Here is a 17,298-nt window from a genome sequence, read left to right as displayed (position 1 = left end):
AGACGTTTAATTTCTCTGTCAGTATCTATAAACTACAATAAACACTCTGTCACTTTAATTGCACACCTCCACTGACTCATTTGGCAGTAAGTACTAACCTAGTCACTGCACTAGAATCCAAAATCTTGAAAAGATTCACTGAGTCACTTTTTTTTGTAGTACTCTAATGATTCAGTCAGTAGTCAGGTAGTTTTGCAGTGATCCAAGTGTTACTCTATGGACTGTTTCAAACGTCTATCCATTATGGATGTAGGTCTCTAGCCACCTACATACTTGTCTTTCACACCTTCAATATCCCAGACAGTATTCATACAGTTCCTGCAAATACTCACTCACTCTCATTATACTACTCCAGTGACCCATTCAGCACCATGTACTAATCCATTCACTGCACTGAAAGGCAACCACTTATAAATTCACCCAGGTAGTCTCCTTGCAGTACTTTAATCATTCAGTCAGTATCCAAGTACTCATGCAGTGAGCCAGCCCTTAGCACATGAATTGCTTCAAACGTCTATCCAGCATGCATGCAGTCTTCTAACCACCTACACACTTGTCTTTCACATCTTTAATTCCCCACTCAGTATACATATAGTGAAGCAAACATCCTATCACTCCCCTTGTACTCCTCCAGTGACCCATTCAGCACCATGTACTAATCCATTCAGTGCGCCAAAACCCAAACACTTATAAATTCACCCAGGCACTCTCTTTGCAGTACTCTAATCATTCAGTCAGTACCCAATACTCATGCAGTGAGCCAGGCCTTAGTACATGAATTGCTTCAAATGCATAGCCACTATGCATGCAGTCCTCTAACCACCTACACACTTGTGTTTTACACCTTCAATTCCCTAGTCAGTATTCATACACTTCTAACAAATACTCTGTCACTCCTCTTGGAGTCCTCTAGTGACCTATTCAACATCATGGAGTAATCCATTCACTGTACCAAAACCCGAACACTTATAAACTCACCCAGGCATTCTTCTTGCAGCACTCTAATCATTGAATTAGTATCCAAATAGTATTGGAGTGAGACAGGCCTTAACGTATGAATGGAATGAAACATGTGTCCAGTATGCATGTAGGTCTCAAATCACGTTCACACTTGTCTTTCAGAACATCAATAATCATGTCAGTATTCATACACATCTAGGAAATACCCTGTCACACACCCAGTTTGTTTCCTGATAGTATTGTAATCATTCAGTCAGTTAGCATGTACTCTTTTAGTGAGGTAGGCTTTAGGGCATAAACTGTTTCAAAGTAGTATGCACTATGCTTGTAGTGTTTTAACCATCGTCACACTTGTGCTTCATGGCTATTGTTTCTTAGTCAGTTTTTATATAAAATGTGTTTTTACAGTAATAGAATAGTATGAATTTGAAAGTTATCAATATACTTTTATTTGTGATTTTTTTTTACAGATACAGTTTTTCGACGTTAAAATGGAGAAATTATGCCTGAAAAAGAAAAGAACAGAGACAGGAGAATTACTTGGAGAAAAGTCAACCACAAGTATTGAATGTACAAGAAAATGTGGCTAAAAAGAAAAAATCGTCTGGTAAAATCACAAAGCAATTTATTAAAAATGTTTGTAGGAGGAAACGAATGTACAGAACGCTGAATCCACTGTGAATGTTTCAACTAGTAAAAAATTCAAAATAGGAGGAAAAGCAAAAAAACAAATATTCAGTCAAAGGAGACAAAGTGTGCTAAAAGAAGGCAAAATCAGTATAAGGAATTACGAAAAAAAATATTTTACAAGAGTAGTACATAATTTGCTGAAAGATGGGAAGAAATATAAAAAGAGAGCTCTATTTTATAAAAAGAAGAAGCATATTGAAAACATTGTTGAAAAGGCTTTTGAAGTAAAAAGGAAACTATTCATTTTAGTATTAAACATAATTCGATCACTAGATAAACCAATCAATTTAATGAGGGCCAAAAGTAGAAGGAAAAAGTAATTAATAGAAAAAATGTTTGTGATATTGTTTTGGGAGAATGGAAACACAGTTCCAGTTCAGAGCCTTTCTTTAATGAATAGAGTTATTTACAGAGCAAAAAATTACTGTTTGCAGTTGACACCAGTGGTAGAGGTTACAAAGTTAGAGATGGTTGTCCAATTGAGAAAGAGAAAATGGTTGAAAGAAATGCAGAAGAAGTGATAGCTGATGAAGTTCTAGGGAGACGTCCTAAACACCCTGTGTATACATGGGATTGCTGTAGTATTTGGGGGAACAACCTTTACAACGCAACTTTTACAACGCGCTACACTTACAACGCATTTTTTACAACGCAAAATCCATTACAACGCACTACACTTACAACGCATGACACTATAACGCATTTTTAAAAACTACCTTTACAACGCATTCCATTACAACGCCTACCATTACAACGCATAATATTACACTACACTATCCAACACTTACCCTACTTTTGCACCCCCTGGAGTTAGAATAGTAATTTTTACCCCTATACTATCCAACACTTACCCTACTGTTGCACCCCCTGGAGTTAGAATAGTAATTTTTACCCCTATACTATCCAACACTTACCCTACTGTTGCACCCCCTGGAGTTAGAATAGTAATTTTTACCCCTATACTATCCAACACTTACCCTACTGTTGCACCCCCTGGAGTTAGAATAGCAATTTTTACCCCTATACTATCCAACACTTACTCTACTGTTGCACCCCTTGGAGTTAGAATAGCAATTTTTACCCCCATACTATCCAACACTTTCCCTACTGTTGCACCCCCTGGAGTTAGAATAGTAATTTTTACCCCTATACTATCCAACACTTACCCTACTGTTGCACCCCCTGGAGTTAGAATAGTAATTTTTACCCCTATACTATCCAACACTTACCCTACTGTTGCACCCCCTAGAGTTAGAAAAGTAATTTTTACCCCTATACTATCTAATACTTACCTTAAATGCAATTTACTATTATGCGTTGTAATGGTATGCGTTGTAAAGGTAGTTTTTAAAAATGCGTTTTAGTGTCATGCGTTGTAAGTATAGTGCGTTGTAATGGATTTTGCGTTGTAAAAAATGCGTTGTAAGTGCATGCGTTGTAAAAGTGTGCGTTGTAACGACATACATCCTAGTATTTGTAGTGTACGACAGGAATCTATTGGTAAAATATGTAGTTTTTTACGAGCATATACTTAAAAAAGTGTTAAACAAAAGATTAAGGTGTTGCAAGGATTAGACCCTTGCAGAGTGAGAAAAAATACTGGTTTGGAAGGTCATTCTCTGGCTTGTCTTTCTAGGAAAGTTTGTGAAAGTGTTTTTCACCATTTCTGGCAGTACATCATACTCAAATGCAGAAGTTAGTGAGAAGATTGTATTATGCGAAAAGTCCAGCACTAAAGTTAAATGAGTTGAACAGTGCTCTTTTACGTGGCTCCGTATCAGATGTGAAGTAGGTTTGTGAGGATATTGAGTTTTGTTACTTTGGTCCTCAGCAAGAGAGTGGAGAAACTGTGACATTAGTAGAAGAAAATGTTGAAGACAATGTAGAACCTGTGATTACAAAAAGTTTTGAGGATGAAATCACAAAGTTTAAGGTAATTGTCATGAACATCCAGACGGACAGGGAAGAAGCAGCGCGCAATCTAGCAACGGACGTAGAACAAACACTACATTGCCCAGAAAGCAACGCGCCAAGTTCCCGCCAGGTACAAGGGAGCAAACAACATAAAAGACGACCGTCTGCAACGGGGCGGTGCCAATGATTCCGAAAACTACCTGAGTTTCCAGTCAACGGCCGGCGGCAGCTCCGTGTTCGTCTCAGCTACGAAAACCCCAGCGTTCCTCTGCCCGTGCTTCTGTCCAGGAAATCTGCACGCCAACCTTCCGAACCCCTCCCAGATCGTCGTCGAAGGCAGCGGTCCGGGTGAGTGAACCGTCACGCCCTCCTTCCTCAAGACCCGCTGGTTTACAGGTGATAAGTCCCTGGAGGGTCTCTCCCTTTTATCACCTTCTACCTCCGTTATACTTGCTCCTTCTGAACCGGTACCGCAGCGCTCCCCAGCCCCAAGGATTCCTGGGCTTGGAGTAGAAGCGCGGGCACCAGTTACTCTCCTTCCGTTTCTGTGCTACCAAAACCGCCTTCCCGCGCTCCCCAGCCCCACGGATACCTGGGCTCGGAGTCGAAGCGCTGGTGGTTATTCTTTGCTATCTGTACCAGTTCTTCCAGATCTCATCCCTACGTGGTGCGCCCAGGCCCCAAGGATTCCTGGGTCTGGAGCGTTCTACCATTCCGACTAGGGCGCAGCTTCAATAAACTCATCGGGCTGTAGCGCTCGTAGCCGGTGTTCGCGGCCCCATCATTCTCTCTGGCCAAGAAGGAGATCGGACTTCGCGGCCCTGCCAGGCAACGAAGAAACAGACACCCCCTACCTCGTCTAGGGAGGAGAAAGAGACAGGTGATTAGAGGAAGCTCCGTGGAACGTATTCCAGCTCAAAGAGAGACAGTATCGTTCCTAACCCTCTCCTTCTCTCGTTTCAGGACCCTTTCCCTGCGGTCTCCTCCCTTCCTTCCCTCACCCACCTGTCTCCCAAACCCGAGGGTCTGTTATACGAATCCGGGTTGGGGACGGATGGGAGGGGGACCCCCTATAGCATCAGCGTCATCCTGAGGAGCAGTCTCGAGGAGCCTCGCGACAGAATCATTGGCCCCGCCCCGTTGCAGACGGTCGTCTTTTATGTTGTTTGCTCCCTTGTACCTGGCGGGAACTTGGCGCGTTGCTTTCTGGGCAATGTAGTGTTTGTTCTACGTCCGTTGCTAGATTGCGCGCTGCTTCTTCCCTGTCCGTCTGGATGTTCATGACAGCGCTGTCATGAACATCCAGACGGACAGGGAAGAAGCAGCGCGCAATCTAGCAACGGACGTAGAACAAACACTACATTGCCCAGAAAGCAACGCGCCAAGTTCCCGCCAGGTACAAGGGAGCAAACAACATAAAAGACGACCGTCTGCAACGGGGCGGTGCCAATGATTCCGAAAACTACCTGAGTTTCCAGTCAACGGCCGGCGGCAGCTCCGTGTTCGTCTCAGCTACGAAAACCCCAGCGTTCCTCTGCCCGTGCTTCTGTCCGGGAAATCTGCACGCCAACCTTCCAAACCCCTCCCAGATCGTCGTCGAAGGCAGCGGTCCGGGTGAGTGAACCGTCACGCCCTCCTTCCTCAAGACCCGCTGGTTTACAGGTGATAAGTCCCTGGAGGGTCTCTCCCTTTTATCACCTTCTACCTCCGTTATACTTGCTCCTTCTGAACCGGTACCGCAGCGCTCCCCAGCCCCAAGGATTCCTGGGCTTGGAGTAGAAGCGCGGGCACCAGTTACTCTCCTTCCGTTTCTGTGCTACCAAAACCGCCTTCCCGCGCTCCCCAGCCCCACGGATACCTGGGCTCGGAGTCGAAGCACTGGTGGTTATTCTTTGCTATCTGTACCAGTTCTTCCAGATCTCATCCCTACGTGGTGCGCCCAGGCCCCAAGGATTCCTGGGTCTGGAGCGTTCTACCATTCCGACTAGGGCGCATCTTCAACCCGAAGTACATCGGACCTTATCCGGTAGTTCGACACGTGAACCTGGTGGCGGTGCAGCTGCGACTGCCCAAAACGATGAGGATTCACCCTGTGTTCCACGTCTCCCTGCTGAAACCCTCCTTCTGTCCGGTTCGGAAGGTTACGGCCCCTGTCTGGGTCCATCATGAACAGGAGTACGTGGTTCGCCGAGTGCTTGACTCCAAGTGGTCTCGCGGCAAGCTGTGGTACCTTCTGGCCTGGAAAGGCTATGGTCCAGAGGAAAACTCCTGGGAGCCCGCTTCAGCGGTGCATGCTGACCGTCTGGTGGCTGCCTTCCACCGTCGCTGTCCGGATAAGCCCTCTCCTTCTCTCACCGCGGGACGCGGTGTGAAGGGGGATGTGCTGTCATGAACATCCAGACGGACAGGGAAGAAGCAGCGCGCAATCTAGCAACGGACGTAGAACAAACACTACATTGCCCAGAAAGCAACGCGCCAAGTTCCCGCCAGGTACAAGGGAGCAAACAACATAAAAGACGACCGTCTGCAACGGGGCGGTGCCAATGATTCCGAAAACTACCTGAGTTTCCAGTCAACGGCCGGCGGCAGCTCCGTGTTCGTCTCAGCTACGAAAACCCCAGCGTTCCTCTGCCCGTGCTTCTGTCCGGGAAATCTGCACGCCAACCTTCCGAACCCCTCCCAGATCGTCGTCGAAGGCAGCGGTCCGGGTGAGTGAACCGTCACGCCCTCCTTCCTCAAGACCCGCTGGTTTACAGGTGATAAGTCCCTGGAGGGTCTCTCCCTTTTATCACCTTCTACCTCCGTTATACTTGCTCCTTCTGAACCGGTACCGCAGCGCTCCCCAGCCCCAAGGATTCCTGGGCTTGGAGTAGAAGCGCGGGCACCAGTTACTCTCCTTCCGTTTCTGTGCTACCAAAACCGCCTTCCCGCGCTCCCCAGCCCCACGGATACCTGGGCTCGGAGTCGAAGCGCTGGTGGTTATTCTTTGCTATCTGTACCAGTTCTTCCAGATCTCATCCCTACGTGGTGCGCCCAGGCCCCAAGGATTCCTGGGTCTGGAGCGTTCTACCATTCCGACTAGGGCGCAGCTTCAATAAACTCATCGGGCTGTAGCGCTCGTAGCCGGTGTTCGCGGCCCCATCATTCTCTCTGGCCAAGAAGGAGATCGGACTTCGCGGCCCTGCCAGGCAACGAAGAAACAGACACCCCCTACCTCGTCTAGGGAGGAGAAAGAGACAGGTGATTAGAGGAAGCTCCGTGGAACGTATTCCAGCTCAAAGAGAGACAGTATCGTTCCTAACCCTCTCCTTCTCTCGTTTCAGGACCCTTTCCCTGCGGTCTCCTCCCTTCCTTCCCTCACCCACCTGTCTCCCAAACCCGAGGGTCTGTTATACGAATCCGGGTTGGGGACGGATGGGAGGGGGACCCCCTATAGCATCAGCGTCATCCTGAGGAGCAGTCTCGAGGAGCCTCGCGACAGTAATTTCAGGTGAAAGACCAAATGTTTCTTGTATTTGTTGTCGGCGAACTCACTATAAAAATCAGACTTGGGGTGTCAATCTGTATTTAAAAAGTGAAATAGAAGATAATGATAAGTGGATGGAATTTGCAACTTATATGCTGGCAGAGGATTGTTTTGATTTGGGATCTGAGCAGCGTATTTGCAAATATTGGTTTAACAAATTAGATGAGAATAAAATGCCTGCTAGAGCAGTTCATAATAATCTAGAGTTGGTTGCTATTCCTCCAGAGCTGATAGATTTAAATATGTATGAGTCTATTCTCATTCAATGTGTTCACCCATTTCAGGCTATTGTTCGTATGGAGCCTAAAACAGGTAAATTACCTCCATCAGAGTTGCAAAGAGGATTGAAAGGAAGAGTTGTGTATTTACCGTTAGACTTAAGGAAAAATATTGAAACTATTGGTGTAGACCATGCAGACAATGAGCCACTAGTCATTCTAGTTAATGGTGTTCCTACTAAGAATAAGAAAATCTGGCAAGAGTTAGTGGATGTTAGAAAAGTGCAAAAAGCATCATTGTATCTGTTAAAAAATAATGAGTACTATAGAAATGTGTTTGTAGGAGAAGAAAAATTAAATTTAGCAGAAGATACTGAAACATTAAGTGGACAAATTGAAAAAGTGGGCATGTCCAGATGTGAAGAAATCTATGAACATTACAGTGTACATCCACTTCATTCTAAAGAGGTGATGGGGAATACAATTGAGTTGTTCCAAATGAAAAAAGCAACAGGAAGTCCCATGAGTGTATGGGAAAAGAGTTTGGAAGCTCGTTGTTTCCCGCAGTTGTTTCCAACAGGAAAAGGTGGATGATATGATGAAAGTCCTGTGCAGATTCCTGCATCTGAATATCGGACAACAAGATTATATGCAGAAGATCCAAGATTTCGACAATGTATCCCTTATATGTTTCATCTTCTGTTTGAAAGTGACTTTTCTGGAATTACATATGCAGTAAATCACATTTTAAAAACTGGAATGCATCTGCAAAATGTAACTGCTAAGGATTTTATGGATAAAGTGCAGCAGAGAGATGATCATTTAGAATCTCAGTTGATTAATCTGATGGCATGTCAGCGAGGGACTAATGAATATTGGTACCGTCGTCATGGAGAACTGAAATGTATGCTACGTAACTTGGGAACTCCTACATGGTTTGTTACACTAAGCTGTGCTGAGTATGCTTGGGATGATTTACTTGAACTTCTTCGAGAGGCAAATTGCAATATAAAAAATATTGAATACAAGACACCTGGAGAATTTTGCTCATTGGATCCTGTTAATGTATGCAGATATTTCAATCATAGATTTGAAGCTATGATGTCTTTCATCTGCAATAAAAAGAATCCTCCTGTGGATTTTTTTTGGAGAAAGGAGTATCAAGCAAGAGGTGCTCCTCATATACATATGTTGTTATGCATCAAGGACGCCCACCAATTTGGAACAGATTCAGATGAAACTGTTTTGTCTTTCATTGAAGATTATGCCACATGTGCTGTACCCAATAGCAAAGAACATAAAAACTTAAAACGACAAGTCTTACGATTCCAAAGCCATCGATGTGGAAAATACTGTAGACAAAAGTACAAGTCAAAGGATAAGTTCTATACCAAATGTCGTTTTGGATTTCCACGTCCTGTATTATCCAAAGGAAGAGTGAACAGTTTTATGTCAGCTGTGCGACATACTATCACCAGAAAGTCTCCGAAAAATACCTACAACTTAAAAAGAAGTGAAGAATCAAAATACATAAATGACTACAATCCAGTTATTTTATCTATGTGGAATGCTAACATGGATATTCAGTATGTTGCGGACAATTCCATTGCTGTCGCTCTGTATGTTACGTCCTACATTACTAAATCAGAAAATACGGAATTGAAAGAAATGTGGGAAGAGATTTCTCACGAGAAGACTCTAAGTAAGAAATTATACAGTTTCAGTTTGAAGATGTTATCGCATCGTGAAATTGGAGCATATGAATGTTCAGATCGGTTATCATCTGCAAGTCTATATTCAAAAAGTAGAAGAATCATTTGGGTGAGTCTAGGTCTTGCAGGAATGCGAAATCGGGTACTGAAATCTGTTCAAGAAATTGAATATTTAGCAGAAAAAGAACCAGAAAGTACAGATATTTTGAAAACAAATATGTTGGACACATATTACCCGAACAGAAGTCATCATCTTGAGAGCAGGTGTCTCTATGAAGTGCTGCAAAACTACACTTTTAAACGGAATACTACAGAGAACATCAAAGATGGAAAATATTGGTTCTGAAGGATATCTGGTGAAACAGAGGAAAGGAAATTTAATTAATCACAGGAAACTGATTTGCGACACTGCTGATAAAAGGGAATTTTACTATTTAGCCCTTTTGCAAATGTCAAACCATGGCGTTCAGAACTGGAATTACTTGGAGATTTTCAGAGCTATGAAGATTCATTTAATGCTTGCAAAGATAGTATACAATGCAGTGCTTTTGCAAATTATGTGAAAATGTTGAATGATGAAATTGATCAAGAAGCTACAATTGCTGCTGAGATTGCTAGAGACAGTTCTCAAGACAGTCAAGTTCTGCTGCACTGAGTCAAGATCCACTAGGACAACCAATTGTTGAAAATGAAGCAGCAACTGCCATGAATGAGGTGGAAACAGCAATGTATCAAGCTCAAGAAGATGTAGTACAGTTAGGAAACTTGGAAGAACAACTAAATGTTGAACAGAAACAAATATATCAACAAGTTAAAGAGCAGATTGACCATGGATTACTTCATGAAAATGAAGGGTGCTCATGTACATCATTTCAACCTATCCGAATGTATGTGAGTGGTCAATCTGGAACAGGAAAAAGGTTCTTAATTAAAGTAATTACAAGTTATCTGCAAAAAACAACTGAGTCGCATTTGTCTTGTGTTGTCACTGCTCCAACTGGGTTGGCAGCACATAACATTAAAGGAATTACTTTACATCGTTTACTAATGCTACCAGTAGAGCATGAGAACAAATTGGAATACCACAAGCTATCTGAAGAAGCTTGTTGTGAAGTTTCAAGAGTCTTGAAGAAAATGAAACTTCTCATTATTGATGAGGCGAGCATGGTCTCTAACTTGATGCTTGCCTTTGTGAATTTAACAATGCAACAAATTCTTAAAACAGAGTAGGACGTGTTATTTGGAGGAAAACACGTCATAGTTTTTAGAGATCTATTGCAACTTACTCCGGTAAAAGGACAACCGGTATTTAAAACACTTGCACATGAAGATACCAGAAAGTCTCTTGGTAGTGTTGGTAATGTGAACATTTGGACTAATTTTGAATACAAAGAACTGACAACAAATATGCGACAGGCAAATGATGCTGAATTTGGAAGTATTCTTCAAGATATAAGAATTGGAATTCTTACAAAACATGGCAAACAAGCTTTGGAAAGTCGATTACTTTGCAATGTCTTTCCAAATGAAAATGTACTTCTTGCAAAAGTATACATGAAAATTGCTGAAAATAAATCAGTGATCTGTTTAATGCCAACACCGCGAGAGTGTTCCATATTCAACGAAGAACTATTGAAACTGGAAAATGAAGAAATTATAAAAATGGAAGCCATCGATAAAATAGAGCATGAAGGAATTACTATTATTTTGACAGGAAATTTGAAAACAAAACTGGATTCTTTAGAAAAAAAAATATCTAAAACAGCTGGTTTAGAAAAGACAATGTATGCGTGTGTAAACTGTCGGGTAATTTTAAGGTGAAATTTGGATGGGTAAAGTGGTAGATTTTGTTAATTATCAGAAAAAAGAAGGAATTGAATTTAAAAAAATTAAATTTGATCAGATTGAAGAAGTTAAAGAAATTGGTTGTTCAGTTCGTTTTTTGCTTGTTAAAGATTTATATGTCCGTAGGAAACAATTTCCCTTTTCTCTTGCATATGCAGTGACTATTCATAAATCTCAAGGATTAAGTGTAGACAGTGCATTGGTGAACATTGGATCTACTGTTTTTAAAGAGGGTATGGCATATGTTGCTTTGTCGTGAGTCAGAGCATTATCTGGTTTGTTTTTGATTGATTTTGATGAGACAAAGGTTACTGCAGATGCAAACTGTGTTAAAGAGTATAATAGGTTAAGAAGGGTGTATGCTCCAAATTTAGGTCAATATCCTGTATTTGAAAAGCGTATGGTTGGTCGAAAAAGAAGGTTTGACAGTGTCTGTTCTGAAGGTGTTGATTAGGGAATAGTACAAGATAATGTTGTGATTGTTGTGTTGAAGAGGTTGTTGGTTATCAGTTTGAAAATAGTTCAGGTGTCAACTGCTATGCTAATGTAGTGGTCAATGTTTTTTTTATCTTGAAGGTTTGCAAGAACAAATTATGCACAATCGGCAACAAAGATTTTGTTCTCTGTTGCATTCTGTTTTTGAAAAATTGACAACAGACACAAGTAAAATACAATCTGTTTCAGATGTTCGTAATCTTTTGGATGTGTGTTCTGGTTCTACACAATTTTCACAAAATATCCAACAAGATGCTCAGGATTTTTTAATGTATATGCTTACCATTTTTGAAAATGAAGGTGTAGAAATAGAAAATATGTTTGGCCTTTCTTAAAAATGGGAACATTATTGTGAAAATTGCATGTATACATGTAGCTCCAATGTAGACACTGAGAGATTTCTGTATTTAACATTACCAGACTGTAAATCAGTGTCTTTCAATAAAGTAGTTAAAGGTGCAAATCAAAACATGGAGTGTAGCCAATGTAAATCAGAAATTATATCCACATTATATTTAACAATACATAATTTTAATGATGCAACGTTGTACAGCTGACGGAAGAAAATTGGATACTTTAATAAAGCAATTTGTAGCAGCACAACTATCAATATCAGGAAGGACTTTTGTAGCAATTGCTATAATTTTCCATGATGGTCCTTCCACCACATTAAACTGCCTATCTAAAATGTGACAAAGGCTGGACACTTTGTAATGATGCCCAGTTGGTTTTCAAACAACGTTTGCCTAGTGAATTACCAAATTCCTACCTAATATTTTTAAAGCCAAAGTTTTAGGAAGATAATTCACTCTCTGAGAAATGTATTATTATAATTTAATAGGACTACCATTGGACAATTTAGATAAAAAAGGAGTGCAAAAATACCATTCGGCCTCAAGGAAAGGTATATGTCTGAATGATGGACTTTTTGGTGGTCATTGATTCGGTGAATATTTTAAAGCGGCAAAATTTGCAGTTTTTATAAGTTAAACTTATATCATTTTGTTAGCCGTAAGCATTTCATATATGTGTGATTTGTATTTTCTGGTATTTTACTGAGAATAGCATGTTGTTTTTTTTTTTAACAATTTTTCTGATTGTTTTTTTTTTGGTATTGGAGTATCTATGGTTTTGAGAATGTACATCTGAAATTTTCATTGGGTATATCAAAGGGTGTGAGAAGATGCACTAATTTATCACATGGATGACGTCATCAGTGATGTCATCAGTGATGTCATTTGAGATGTCACTGACCATGTCATGAGTGATGTAATATGTGACGTCATCAGCAGTGCATTGCGGGGGCGCGAGTTATAGTTAGCTGAACTAACTATAATTGGGGAATTTCTAGGGTTTTGTATGAGGGAAATGTCCAGCTAACTATAACGCCCCTGAAACCTATGGTTTTTTTCAGTGAATATATATATAAACGCTACACTGTTCCAATGAAACAATAAGGACCAGCACTCTCGTAGGTTCAAATCCAATCGGGATTTATTTTGTGCACAAAGTTAAAAAAACAAACGCATTTCAGCCTATGCCTTTGTCAGTGTATTATCTACTGGCGGTCGCCAGTAGGTAGTTATAGTTAGGACCTATTTTCCATAGGAAATTTGCAACATTCTATTCCCAATAACTTTAACGCCGGTTGACAAATCTTCGCAAAAATGTCAAAACTTGTGGGGTGCTCCGGTCCGCTCCTATCTTGAAAGTTTCGGGGTGATTCAGCAAGCAGGGGCCGAGAAAAAAGGGGGGTCCGAAAACGTGTTTTCCCCATGCAATTTCCCATAGGAAACTTTAGACACGGCTACAGCCCGAACTGCTGAACAGAATTAGACCAAATTTGGTAAAAGGGTAGCCCTTGGTTCAGAAAGAACCCTTTTTTTTAAATGGTGTAAATCCGTTCAGTAGTTGCTGAGAAAGTCAAAAGTAAAAACACATATATATCTATGGCTGCGGATGATCCGCGGACCCTCCCAATCATGAGCTGCATGCTAATTGGCTGTCAACACTCCAAACCAGGAAGTGTTGGCAGCCATCTTGTGCCTCGGTAGAACCAAGGCACAAGAAATCAGTAAAACAGATGCGCAGAATACGAAAAGGGGGCAGGGTAGAAACACCCTGACTCCCTAGGCCTGCTTAGGGGGTCCCACAAGGACGTCAAAATCCGCGAAGGATCCGCGGATCTAGACGAAGGGAAAAAAAACAAAGTGCGGGCTCCCGCGCTTCGTTATTAATTAGCCCCCGGGTGGGCCAAATCCCGGGGGCGATATATATGTATTGTAATGGGGTCCCAAAGGGGCCGCCCAGCCCCAGGGACCACCAACCCCCAGGGCTTTTAATACATATTACTGGGGGGGCTCATAGCCCCCCGCCCTGGGGTTATTAATTATGTGTGGGGGGCTCAAAGGCGCCACCAAGCCCCTGGGACTGCCACCCCTGGGGCTTCAAAAATGCATGGGTGGGGGGCTCAAAGGCCCCCAAGCCCTGGGGACCGCCACCCCCAGGACTTTCAGAAAATATCTGCAGAGGGGCTCACGGCCCCCGCAGCCCTGGGGACTGCCACCACCTGGAGCTTTATATTTTTAACATGGGGGGGCATCCGATCCCCCCCAAGCCCCAGGCACCACCACCCCGGGGCTTTAATTAATTAAATTTGTAGCAGGGGCACACAGCCCCCAGCTGCCCCGGGGACCGCCACCTCCCCGGGGCTGTACATATTTAAATTGGGGGTCAGAGATGGACCCCCAAGCCCCGGCGACCACTACCCCCGTTGCTTTGCAAATGTGGGGAGGGGGACCGCACATCCCCTCTCCTGAAGCCCTTGATGGCCAAGGGGACCACCACCCCACAGGGCCGGCTCCTGCAGTGTCCCGGGGGTAGGCACCGCCTCGTGGCTCCCGCCCTGCCAAAGCAAACTCTGCTTTGGTATTTGGAAGAGAGAGCATCTTAGTAGCTCCCCATGTGGAAAAGCAATGCCGGCTCCCGCAGGAGGCGGGAAGCCAGCGGGACAGTGGGGGGATTGGGGACCCCTCCACGGTCCCCAGCGGAGAGGGCCAGCCCCGGGAGATTAGTGGCCCGAGAGGGGGGCCATGCGGCCCCCGCCTCAAGAATAAAAAAAAATAAATAAATAAATAAAACAAAGGCCGGCCCCAGGGGATGGGGTCCCCGGGGCCATAAAGGGCCTGAGGAGCCTGAAACGTACAAATATTCCTCTAAAATCAGCCGAACTACGAATTCCAATTTACTCACCTGTTATCAGGAGAGAAGCCAGGGCTGCATCTTTTAGCCCAGCACTGACAATGAAAAGTAATTCTAAGCGTACTTACCAGTAACTTGTATTTCCTTCCATAGGAATCCATTGTGTGGTTTTCACCTGAAAAGCATCCATATACGAGTAAAAGTAAAAATGCTAACACATTTCAACTAAAAATAGAAAGAAAGGAGAGTGAGGATCAGTGAGTATGACAGAGACAGCTCTCGGGCGGTCAATGGGAGTATGTGTCTAATATGATTCCTTTGAGACAGGCCTTACCTGCTTGTTAAGACATGCCCCTCCAGCATGCACAGGTCCTAGGGAAGGAAATTACACTCTCTGTATATTGATAATGGATTGGTTATGTATGTGGAGTGCTTTATAATGCATGGGTATCGTCTCAAAGTGCTGCGAATAACAGGTGCTAATATTACCTAGTAAAGAGGTTCTCAGTTTACCGACCTCGGAAGGATGGGGGATTGAGTTGGCCCTGTCTGGGTTCACACAAGTGATCTGCAGGTGACAGCATTAGGTCAGAGACTGAGGGGGTGGTGTTAGGGGTCACCCAGCATTGCTGGCTCACAGGGCACAGTCATTGCAGAGTTCTTCTAAGTCCAGGCCAGAAAGGTACCCGACTTGTTTCCAGACCTCAGAACATGCGTGCATCCCCACTTGTATGTTCTCTGATGGCAGGAGGTAGCTCAGTGGGTCCAGGCATCGTCTGCAGCTATCCATTGCCAAGTCGCAGGCTTCAATCCCACCAGATGAGTGCACTGGAAGGCTTTTGAGTCGAGTATAAACTGAGCCCCAGATTCAAGTGACCGCTCGTCCAGGCAGGTGAATGCTTATGCCAGGGCTCGGAGGCGAGCATGCCCTGTATCTCAAAGATCTTCCTCTGAGACGCCCATTGGCTCAAGGGCTGCAATGCAAACAGTGCGCCTCTTCCTCACATACCATTTCAGATCCTCCAGAAAGAAGTCTCTCTCAAACACAGCGCTTCACTTTCCTGTGCTCTCTAAGAGAAGGGAAATTCTTGATTACATCAAGGGGCAGGGCAGCAATTCATGGCCTGGCACTGGAGCCTGTAGTACTGAGCCAGCTGCCTGGTGCCAGCCACCTCCGGGGATGCACAATTTACTTGCATGTTTATGTATTTTAAGAAAGCAGTGACCAGAGCACTAAGGAAGTCAAGGCATATATATATTTTTTTTTCAAGTGGAGTTATTGTAAGACTTCAAATACTGGAAAAAACGTTTTTAGCACAAAAACACTGACATTTACCACTTATACATAAATGATTGAATTATAACTTGCACTCACATAGATTTGAGGTTTCAGGCACGTTATAGTTAGAAATCAGCATTTAAGGAACCTTACAAATTCACTGAAAAAACCATAGGTTTCAAGGACGTTATAGTTAGACATTTCACTCGTACAAAACCATTGAAATTCCACTGTTATAGTTAGTTCAACTAACTATAACTCGCGCCCCCACAATGCACTGCTGCTGACGTCACATATCACATCATTCATGACATGGTCAGTGACATCATTGATGACATCACTGATGACATCTCAAATGACATCACTGTCCCAAGAATAAACCTATGCCTTTACCTATAAACCTCTCACCTATTGATAAATGAGTACAAGAGAAATAAAAGTGCTCTCCTTATTTCTCCTCAACATAAAGCAGATGTCTTCTCATAATATAGCCTCCTACCTAAAGATCGTATTGGTGAGAAGTATAGCTTATTTTGTGTTTTAAACTTTGCCTTGGAAAGATACCTAGAAAGTTTCTTAATATATCAATAGATTTCTGTCTAATACCAGAAAAACGACTATAATTTCCATTTGTACACAGTGCCCTGACTACGCCTTCCTTGTACCTCTTCTAAGATAAATTCTTCTACATTTCTAGGTACCATCAACTCTTTTGCTGTAGGACTACCATTCTTCATTTCATGACGTCATCCTCTTTAATCAATAGCATGATCTCATTTGTTATCCTAGAGATAGGTATAGTCATCAAAGAAAGCTCTGTAAATATAGAATCAAAATGAAAAGCTGCCTCTTCAAAGCAAAGGCCTTATCAACTACTCTCTCAACGTGTTCTTTCTGTTTCACCACATCTCTCCTTCTTAAATACTGTTTTATATGTAACCCACGGCTATAACCATGCAATCATTATAACATTTGCGCATAACCTCTGCCGCCATCTAAATACCCACTTACAACCCATGCAATCATTTAAATACTGAGGCACACGCGTGCACTAATGAAACATTCAGGCTCTACTCACACATATTTTCAGCACTAGAACTGTTCAGGATAGATAAAATGGCACCCGCAACTTTCTATTCAGGTTGAGTCCAGCCAATCAGAGCATTCCCGTTGGCGCATGCATTCACGATTCATCGCGAAACCTTCACAATATATCCATGGCCATAGATATCACTATCATTTTAAACTTACATTTCTCAAAAAACTACTTTATAGATTTACACCAAATAAGCAAATGCACGTTTCTTGAACTGACATCTACCTCCCTGCCAAATTTGGTGTGAGTTGGTTCAGTGGTTCGGGCTGATGAAGTGGCTTAAGGTTCCTGTGGGATTTAACAATACAAATGCAATATTATTTTGCCCCCAAATTCATGGTCCCCGCTGCACTGATCACCCC

This window comes from Triturus cristatus, chromosome 4_2, assembly GCF_964204655.1.
Source record: "Triturus cristatus chromosome 4_2, aTriCri1.1, whole genome shotgun sequence".
NCBI classification, from domain to species: domain Eukaryota; kingdom Metazoa; phylum Chordata; class Amphibia; order Caudata; family Salamandridae; genus Triturus; species Triturus cristatus.
Note: the sequence above shows the minus strand (reverse complement) of the source record.